The following is an 11,381-nucleotide window of genomic DNA, read 5'->3' on the forward strand; positions in this document are numbered from 1 at the left end:
ACCGGCGCTGCTTTGGGCGACTGGAGCAAGAAGACCAGAGGTTGAAGAAGCATGACGGCCGTTGGATGGACATCGTACGGTCACTGCAGCTAGAATCGTTTATATTGACTAAGTTGACAAAGCCCGTGGTACGTTAACTTAGTAGGCCCACAGGTCAGCTTCCGAAATGGTGCGCCCCAGATGTCAGTGGGAGGAATCATTTTTTGTGCGGGTGAAGCTAGAATATTCGAGATTGAAGAAGAAGCATGGCATCCGTTGGATGGACATCCAACGGCCACTGCTGCTAGAACCGTGTGTTGACTATAAGTTGACAAAGCCTTGCATACGCGTCAACTCTGTTTTTTAGGGGACGCGTCAACTTAGTAAGGCCAGAAGTGTGTGGCAGAGAACTTATAGCCCATTTGAGATTTGTAAGAATGTGTAGCCCATTTTTGAATTATAATGGAATTTACTATAGCCCATTTACAGTTTGTTAAAAGTACAGCCCATTTCAACCAACCGTTCAAAACAAAATTCAATAAAATTTCCCACATTTTGTTGGGATCCGAAATATTTTTATCCCGAAATTTCTAGTCAGATTAAATACAATTTCAATATAAATTTATATTACGTAAAAATCTAACGAAACATTGCGCTCGCAACAATTAATGAAATTAAAATTTTCAATATCCAAAAATAATATTTTATAAAGTAATCACGTGTTTGGTGCATTTTTTATAGTTACTGCCCAGTTTTTATAATTACATCCCATTTATTATTTCTTAAAGCCCATTTTCTTGTTAAGCCTAATGCATCCCTCCTAGGAAATATTTGCAGCCCAGCGGGGCGGAGAATAACAACTTGACCTTGCCTGGGTATTCCTAAAAGAAAGTATCACTGGGCTAGCCATTTTCAGCTTGAAAAAATTAATATCTGGGCTGGATATCTGGCCTGGGCTAGACGGGCCACAGCCCGCCCAGTTAATACCTGCAGCGATATTTTCGTTGTTGTTCAGAGGAGAAAAATTAATATCTGGGCTAAACATCGAAAAACTCTGCAGTGCTCACACCTCAAAAACTCAAATACTGCTCGAGCTGCTTGGTCCCAGCTGTCGGCCGCTTCTTGTGCAATTCTCTCGTTTATTGACTACGCCCTCCTTTCCACTTTATAAGGCTCAATTCAAAAATCTCACCAACCAAGGTAGATGATGAGTGGTGGAATATTTTTTGTAGTTTGCAAAAGCACCCAATTAATGCTCTTGTTTTCCTAAAAAAATTATGTTTCCAAATGCATTAATTGCAATGCATGCATGCAGAAAGTGCATGCATTGGTCAGTTTTCTCTTAATACTTGCATGCAATGATTTAATGCACCTTAAAGTCTGAACATGTGATGGGGAACAACCAAATTGAGCCTCATAAAATGGAAAAACTAAAATTTTGAGATAAGCCCTATAAACCGGAAAGGAGGGAGTACTACATAGGTTGACAATGGTGTGGCACCGTGATGTCAGGAAACCAGGAGGAAGCAAAATAAATTATAGTTATATATATATAATAAGGAGGCACTTGCGTACGTGAGGCTATGGACCTGGTGGGTCCCCATTGTCATCCTCTCCAAGTAAAGTCATCTCCTCACCCGCGCGCGCTTTTCGCCCGAAACAGTCAGCGCCGCCCTCCCCGCTTCCCGGTGCAGGTGATTGCTCTGCCTTCAAACAACACAAGTGTCGTTCGTCCGTCCATCTGCCGCCCACATTAATGATACACGGTTGTCAAGGCGGCTACTCCGACACCACACGTCTGTCCCTCCGCCCATACACCATTGCTATATAAACTGCTGCACCGGCCATAGCCGCAGTCATCTGCATCCGTTCCCTTTCTCCTGTCCACACCACTACTGCCCACCATGGCTTCCTCATGCTCTAGCGCTCTTCGGGACGGGCGGACGACGGACCACAAGGAGATGGCAGCCATTGCTGCCGACCGGCTGGCCGGCAGGCAGCCGGAGGACGATGACATCCCAATGGAGAACATGGTAGTCGACGATCCGGTGCCAACCCCCTCCTCCGCGCCATCCTCGCCGGTGCGTTGCACCATGACCATCGGCGAGGCCTGTGCCCAATATATGGACAGGGTGAGGCATATGCGTGAGGAGCAGTTCCGGGAGGCACATGCCGACGCCGCCTACAACCACCATCCCCTCGAGGAGCACCTGTAGGCGGAGGAGCAGATCACCGCGGAGCGGGCGGAGCAGGAGGCACTGCTCGGCTCGTACCGCTCCGCCTGCAAGGGCCGCCTCGAGCGCTGGCGGTACCGCATGCAAGTGGCGGAGGCTGCGGCCGCCTACAAAGAGGCTAGCAAAGAGGGTGATGAAGCGGGCGAGGCGCTGTTTGGCGAGACTGAGGACGAGGCAGAGGACAATGCCAGCTCCGACGAGTCCCCGCTCCGCTGGCGTCGCCGAGGCCCCGCGGCGCCAACAACGAGGCAGAGGACACCGCCGGCTCCGCCAAGGCCCCGCCCTGCCAACAACGAGGCAGAGGACACCGCCGGCTCCGCCGAGGCCCCGCCCCGCCAACAACGAGGCAGAGGACATCGCTGACTTCGCCGAGGCCCCGCCCCGCTGCCAACGAGGCCGCGCCACACAGAAAATGAGGAAGAGTAGAACACGAAAGGTCGCCGGCGCTAGGGTCCAAGTAAGGCCACCGCTGCTACCCTCCGGTTGAAGCCAAGCTAGGCGGGTTGACCATTGACGGCCGGTTAGCTTCTTGGCGGCAACGTGGAGTTGGAGAGCTGCACTAGAGAAGAACGCTGCTTCTACTTAACTGCTAGTGCAGTTGGCTGACTAACACGTGGGCCCAACAGGCCACATGTCAGTTATGCAACTGCACCTGTAGTTAAGTCACTGAAGCTTCTGTTCGGCTCAGCGGGACACAGGTGGGTAGCTTCGGTTAATTAATTATACCTCCAGCGCACCCCTTTTTAGTTGAAGAATGTATGAAATGTAATGAAATCCGGCATGTTTATATGAAATCCGACCGTGTATGAATGAATTTATTTCGATTAGTTCAAATTCCTGTATCACTGGCATTGGATGAACATGCAAAACAATACGTACTAGCATTATTCCCAGGGTGATCACCTCGTTTGCAGCAGTTTCCCATGTATTCCCTCCGGTCCTTTCTAGTCTGCACACAAGTTTTGTCTGCAGTCAAAGTATCTCTACTTTGACCAATCTTATACAAAAAAGTATGCACTTTCATAATGTGCGAAGTAAAAAGGAACAGAAGGAGTACAAAGAGTTTGAGCAGCTTTTTAGCATTTCTGTACATTGCAATCAAACACACAGGCCTGGCAATTCATAGAGAACATTCAAAATAATTGATGATTATGCATCTCAGCGACTCACATGTCAGAGGCAATATTTACTTCACAACTAAAGAATAAATAAAAAATTGATCGACGCTGCTGACAGCAAAGGGCGTCCCATTCAAAAATATCAAACGCATGTCTTGCTAAAATCAATGAGCAAAATTTGACAAGGTTGTCCCATTCCAAAATATCAAATGCCTATGATTGTGGAATGGGCAGGGTTTTCCATCAGTTCGGACATTGACATGGCACCTCGTGCTAAATAAACCAGCTGTTCTTTTTGTGCAGTTCCACCAAAATCAACCAAATTCATGCGTAGCTTGTATGATTTCGCCCTTATATGTTGCAACACCTTGAACTTATCGGCACCTCCTTTCTTCTGGTGGAAATGAATGATTCGATGTATTCATGAACATTTTGTGCAGTTCCCATTGAAATCAAGCTGAGCACCCCTGTTTGCACAAATACAAAAAAGTGATTAGTATAAAGCAAACTGTACTATGAATTGACAGTTTCAACAGGCATATACATGGTCCATGCAGAGCACACTTTTAGAAAAATGGAACTCACCAGAAATAATCCTAGAACAACATTGTACTCGCGCATCACAGAAAAAAGATGGAGATTTGTCAGTCCTTCTGAGCTGAAGTTAGTTTGGTCTTGTGGGGAGTAATGTAACCATCCTTCAACTGCTCCTTCTAATGAGAAGATAGACAGGGCTTCTTCATCCTGGCATAATCGGAACTAGTCACTTCACGTACTCCATATTCTTCTTCAGAGGAAGATGATCCTGTTGTGCAAAGACAAGAGGAGTACTAAATGCTAGCATCCCTGTTTGCTCGAAAAAAAGGAAAGGAAATATTTAAAACAGCATAGATGAAGCACTTCTCAAGGACAATACCACTTTTTCATGACAGTATCTAAACAGTAGCACAACACCAATAGAGATGACAAAGCTCAATCATATGGATGAAATCAGTGGGCGAGTACCAACCTTTGTTAGGAGGCTTATTGTGTAGAGCATACAGATGAAGCACTTCTCCGGAACCATCTGTTGCTATCTACGGTGGTGGCCATGCTTACTATATACTCCTCGATTAGTTTAATGTTTCCAACATCTTCTTATGCAGTTCCACTAAAATATATGGTATCTTCAAAGAAGGTCCCTGTTTGCACAAGTTGAGATAATTACATATTACATTAAGAGTGGCATCAAATCAGTGGCAAAACAATTGCTCGTTCCAGCCATAGCAATAAATTAAGATGCAAAACTATATCATTACTTGTGTCATCACAGTTCCAGTGCTTCATTACAGCACCGGGAGTTGATTTTTGTTTTTCTTCCGCTTGTTCTTCCCCTTCATCACTTGGTTCAATAACAGACAAGCTTCGCCTTCAATGTAAGATTTGGCATGTCAATTAGGGAGCACAAGTATAGTACTAAACTTAATTTTCTGATGAAAGTGGCAAAATACAGGCCAGCAATTGTGAAATATCCTTATCTTACCTCAATGGGATATTACGGTGCACATACAGATTGGAAGTCTTGTCTCCATTTGTGCAGTTCACTAAAATCAAGCAACATTATCGTACAAGTAGCACAGCATATGAAAGCACACTGCAGAATCATGTGAAAGAAGGCTAGTACTGACCTCTCATGATGTGGAATTCAAACAACTCACAAGAACAAGATTTGAACCAAATTCGCCTTAACGGATAGGAAGTAAGATCTCCTCTTGTGCAGTTCCACTAAGATCAAGCAATCAAGCAACGTTGTTGGTGTGACATTTTGGTTGAACTGCACAAAACACTCTTAAAACAAAAGTGTTTTGTGCAGTGCAACAAAAGGTCACAATGGCAACGAGGTGAAGTAGATAACCCTGTTTACACAGAGGTGCAAAGGAAACAATTAGTGGTCAATAACGGTGGATGACATAGAAGCCAACAAAAAGAAGCATCTACCTTATCTAAATGGGAAAGAAAGCAAGATAGTAGCATTTCTCAAACGGTGGCATTGATTAATATTAACATAGAGATTATATTAACAATAAAATTCGTTAAACATGTAATTTGCTTTTAACTGTGGCATTGCATCAATTTTCCAGCGGCATTATTAGAGGGTGTTTGTTTACAAGGACATTTTGGTGTAGGGACTAAAAAACTCCATGTCAGTCCCATCTAAACCAAACAGGAGGGACTTTTAGGGACTAAAAGTGGGCATTTGGGACTAAAGAAAGAAGACCCCGAGGGAGTCTTTTTGGGACTTTTTCCAACAGTTGCCCCTGCCACGCATCGCACCTTGTATCTATTAGTTCATTACTAGGGGTAACATGGTCTTTTAGCATGTCATTTAATAACCTCTACTCCATGTTTAGTCCCTGGAACCAAGCAGGTAGGAACTAGGGAGTTTTTAACCAAACAGGGCCTTAGATTAACAACAGCTAATGAGTTGCACGGGACAGTGGACGCACTAGCACCATGTGCATCTACCGATGTACTGTGGTCATGCACAGTCTGTTGTAACAAAGAACAAACAACCAAGGAGCATATTTGTGTTAGTCCCAGTTTTGTTATCTTTAGACACCTTTCCCTATGTGAGCGCAGCAAATCTAGTCCTACTCAAACTCTACAGCCTTGTCCCTTCCTTTCCTTTTTGAACTAGTACTTTCGCCCCTTCCTTTCCTCTTTGAACCACGTCCTAGATTTATGCGATACAACTTTCCCCACTACTTTCCCCCATTCCTTTCCTCTTTGAACCACGTCATAGGTTCATGCTATACAACTTTCCCCCTTCATTTCCTCTTTGAACCACGTCCTAGATTCATGCTATATACAACTTTTCCCACTACTTTCCCCCACTCCTTTCCTCTTTGAACCACGTCCTAGATTCATGGTATACATGCAGCTAGAGCAATGCATGTGGAGTAAGTAAATTATACCTTAAGGTTCTTGGGGCGTGGTTCGGTGGGCGACGGGACGACGACGAAGAAGAAGGGGTCGGAGGCCCTCCCGTGCCGCTGCTGGGTGGAAAGTGAATAGTTGCGCCGGTAGTCCCTCACCGATGGCGACGGCGTTAAGCCTCCTTCCCTTCCCGGTGGACGGATCTTGCCGGCTCTTTGAGCAACAGTGAGGGGAGAGAGAGGCCAACAAAGTCTTGTTTAGATCTGGAGAGGGCGAGAGAGTGTGAAGAGAGCAACTACAAGCGCTGAGGCTCCAGCATGTATATATATATATATATATACTGGAGGGAGAGTGTGAAGCGTGCAAACCCTAGAAAACATTTTGACCAGTCAAAGAATCCTCCTGGCACAAATTATGCTCAAGTGTAGTTATCGAACCCGAGACCTCAAGTTAGAAGGTGCAATGGGACCAAGGTGCGTGTGTGTGTGTGTGTGTGTGTGTGTGTGTGTGTGTGTTTAACAGCATGTGTGTGTTAGAGAGAGAGACAGATCGACCTACTCCTACAGAGAGATGTTGTGTAGTGTACGATTTTAGCCGTGAGAGTCGGTGCATCCTCTCGTTTCCGGGCGTGTCCGGTAGGGACATGCGGACAGCTGCCACGCCCGCTCCTGACCAGCCTGGCCCACCCAAAGCCCCTCCATTGCCCGCACGCGCTTCCCGCCCGAAACGGTCAGCGCCGCTCCAAAGAATCGGTGCCGCATTCATGCCCGGACAGAGTGGACGCGACCTCTCACTGGCGCAAGAGTGATGGTTACTGCTGGGTCTATGTGATTTGACGGCTCATTGGTCTTTATTACTGAGGTGGTAGGACTGCTGGATGTCCCACGCTTTCGGCGAAAGGAGGTGCTACTACTAGATTACAATTTTCTCCATTCTTACAGCGGAGGCATGCAAGAGCGGTGAAAACACGCATGCTCAGTGATTACATGGCCCACCTCACACTATCACCGTGTGACACCTAATTCTTTACATAATACTCCCTCCATTCCTAAATATTACTAGATGTGTCCCCGTGCGTTGCCGCGGAACATCGGTATATCTCTCTGCGCAAAACATAGAACTAAAAAAACTCTAACCGCATGACAAGTGTGGTAGCCAAACTAAATAAACTCACATCATCATTTAGATCATCCCACGTAAGGAAAAAAGATCAGCCAACTCCTACTGCATAATGGGATTATATTTTTCTTTTTGACATGTTAATGGGACTTAAAAGCTCACTTACATGCATGCTACCGGTGCATGCTTGCATGCAGACATGTTGATGTGATTTAAAACCCAATCACATGCATGTGCCACGGTATTTCTGTATGCTTGCATGTGGCTTAGTGCGGAGCCTCTCAACGTCTAGATCAGATGGCTATTATGGACTGATTTACTTCATCTAACGGCTACATCAATTTTGATGATGTGTCTCAAGGAGAGGATAGAGAATTCCTAGTAGTGGGGGCTAGCTATTACTAGTAGATAAGTCTTTGTAGAGATTCCACTACATACGGAACAAAATGAATGAATCTACACTTAAAATGCATCTATATACATCCGCATGTGGTTCATGGTGAAATCTCTACAAAAACTTATATTTAGGAACGAGGGAGACGGCGTACTAAGCAAGCTTCTCCTCGTTCTGCGAGTTGACGGGACACATCAAAAGTACTCCAGTGCATAGAGCCTTGCCTCTAAGGTAGGCCCCACATGGTTTGCCTCTTTTTTTAACATAACATGTCAAGTCGCAATTTGTTTGTTCACCCGTGGTAGACGATCCTCCCTCCACCAAGTGGACAACCAGTACACGTGCCAAATTACCACGTGGGCTGCCTTTTTCGTACAGAAATGAGCTCCATAGTGTACCCGCGCGGGTGTGGTTGGGAAAGAGACGGGAGTACGTGCACCGTGCATGCACCTCTTCTCTTCGTGCACGTCCCCCGCCTACGTGGGTGTGTGTGAGAGATACAAACCGCGTTCATGCGTGTTTTTTGTTTTGGGGTGGGGGTTGATTTCGTGAATTATTTGTGGGAATATGTGTCGATGACATCTCAAACAAAATTTTGCATGCAATGTGTGTGAAATGGAGGCCTATCCATATCATACATAGAGGGTCGGGCAATCCACGAGAAGAGAGGGGGGTCATAGCTATCGGTAGAGTCGAAGAGAGGATCAAGTGGGTGGGTGCGAGATCGATGAAGAGAGCCATCAAAATTGTGTGTGTGTGTGTGTGCAAGTCAAAGATATAGGGCGACTGGCCTACCGGAACGTTAGAGGGAACATGTCAAGTTTGTGTGTGGCAGGGAGACATGACTAGAGCGCACGATGTATCGGTGTGTGGGGGGGAGGGGGTGGGGGAGGGGTTGGCAGAGGCCTAACTATAGAGGTAGAACGACTCGTATATGTGTTGAGAAGGAGATACCCAACTATGTCTTGAGGGAGATCGGTCGACATCCATACATAACTGAAGGACGGGAAATATGATGGGACAAAGAGAGAGAGAGGAGAGAGAGAGGGAGGGAGAGGGAGGGAGAGGGGTAGAGTGCTAGATGGGTGATGGAGTTGCTTCTCGAAGATGGTGGGAGAGGCCTACTAGACAAGCTAAGGGTGGAACTGCAATGTTATCAATAAGAGTGGGGATGTGTTTCTGTGTGTGCCTGTGCGTGATAGATCTGTCGGGGCGCATCCATGGATGATGAAGGGGAACCATGTGTTTGGTAAGCAAACCTAACTAGATCGGTAGATCAATTGTTGTTTGTCGGAGGAAGGGAGAGACACAACTAATGAGGTAGATCGATTGACGTGTGGGTAAAAATGAGTTATAAGGACCTAGCTAGCTATATGTATAGCAAGAGATAGGTCGGTGTACATCCATTTGTTAGAGGCAAATAAGGCCCAGCTAGACGGATATACAGAGAGAATGGAGCTAGGAGGTGGTGCGAGAGGCCCAACTACTAGCTAGATACGGGGAGGAGTGCGCGGTTGTGAGATCGATGAAAATAGGGGCAAGAGTTTACATGTGTGTCTGACCTTATGAGAGACACGAGGCAATGACACATAAAGGAGGAGATTGAAGGTGTGTGTGTATGTTGCAGGCAGGCATCGCTGGAGAGGTTTATCGATTGGTGTGTGTCGGAAAGGAGTTGTGGAGACTCTGTGAGAACGACCTAAAGAAAAAAATGAATGTGCCCGGTGTATAGAATGCCGAGGGAGGGGAGGGCGAGGAGGGCGTGTGCATGCATGAGAGAAAGTTAGTGGTAGCTACAAAGGTTAGAGGATTGTGTGGGTGTAAGAGACTAACAAAGATCATAATTTGATATGAAAGCGGATTCATATATTTGAATAGGAGATCATAGTGTTTTAAACATTGCATGCACGAATATAGCGGTGATACACGTGTTGTGCACATGTTATACCATAATGTGATAATGCATGGCGTTTGCAACTCACAGCTAAATGCCGAACAATCTAAACCATACTATACATCAAACAATCTCACATTTTATTTGAATTTGTGATAATGTGTGGCGTTTGCAGCTTACAACTAAATATCGAACAATCTAAACAATACTATATATCGAACATTCTCACATTTTATTTGAATTTGTGGTAATGTGTGGTGTTTGCAACTCACATCTAGATACTTGTAGGCGTAGGGGGTGGGGCACCATACATAATGTGATAAACACATTATACATATGAGACATGGTTTAGATTATGAAGATCTAGCTAGAGCTAGAAATGTAATGTGACTTGAAATCAAAATAAAGTGGATTCAAAAAATCTAGTTCGAGTTCATATAGTATACATAGTTCATATGTAACTCGAGACTAATCATGTGGTGTGCTGTGAAGATAATACACAAACGATGGCTTAACTTGACAATAATGATGATTGTACATCTTATTAAAACGGAGAAATGAATTCAAATGCTTTGACTTCACAACAATCATTACTGTAGATCTTATTCAAATAGAGAAACGAATTCAAATTTAGTTCATATTAAAGCGGTAGTATATACGTTTGGAATGCACTAAAACGTTCATTTGAGTAGTAGGTTGCATGCATTATACACGTAGCAAAATATTTTAATTGAACATAACATGAATTCAAAGTTTTGAATGACATTTGTAGTGCGCATTGATTTGGTACAATACACGTTAGGCTTGTCCGGAAATTTCAACCTGCGCCTTGTTAGCCCGAAATATTTAAGATATATCTTTGTCTTGTTGTGCTCTGACAACTCCCTCCATCTCAACCCGCGCCTTGCTATTCCGAAATTACAACGCACGCGAAAACTCCCACCTCCTGTGAAATCCCAACACGCGAAATGCCCGTGGTACCCCTGAACCGAAAGAACCGCCTCAAATCGGTGGGGGTACTTTTGTAACTTACCCCACATTTCAGACAAGCGCGTCTCTAAGACATGGTTCCCCACTGCCATCCCATCCACCCACCCATTCGTACACCGAGGCCGTGAAAACCCGCGACGAAACCCCACACACTGCTCCGTCCACCACCCAGCCGGAGCCTCTTCCCCGATGACGTCGTCCACAGCAACACCTCGACATCCCTCATCCACCGTACCGGACGAGGATCTGTCGTCGATCTCATCATACCGCCGGTTCAGTCACCCCATCCTCCACCTCCAAGGAGCTGCCCCGATGTTCCCCTCGCCTTTCGCGCCACCTCCATTCCCACACAGCCGTCTTCACCTTCACCACCGGAAGAGCATCATCATCACCGTTTCCTCGGATGAAGTTGCGGCCTAATCGGCGCCACCAAAGAGGTTGTACACTAATCGCCGCATTTTCTTCTTGATTTGATCTCATGGTGTTGTCGGTGCTCGGTCCTGAGCCGACACGGCGCGGCTCCATCCACGACGGCGGCGCCGGCTACTTCCTCCACGGCGTCGCTCCCTCGGCTGCGACGTCCACATCAGTAGGAGCTGCTGCTGCTTTAGCTCTCGCTCACACTGCTGCTCTGCTCTTGCTCTCGCTCGCACTGCTGCTCTACTCTTGTTCTCGGTCCCCTGCCTGGTCTGCTCTTGCTATTGCTCTTGCTCACGCTGCTGCTCTCGCTCTTGCTC

This window comes from Triticum aestivum, chromosome 4A, assembly GCF_018294505.1.
Source record: "Triticum aestivum cultivar Chinese Spring chromosome 4A, IWGSC CS RefSeq v2.1, whole genome shotgun sequence".
In the NCBI taxonomy this organism is placed as follows: domain Eukaryota; kingdom Viridiplantae; phylum Streptophyta; class Magnoliopsida; order Poales; family Poaceae; genus Triticum; species Triticum aestivum.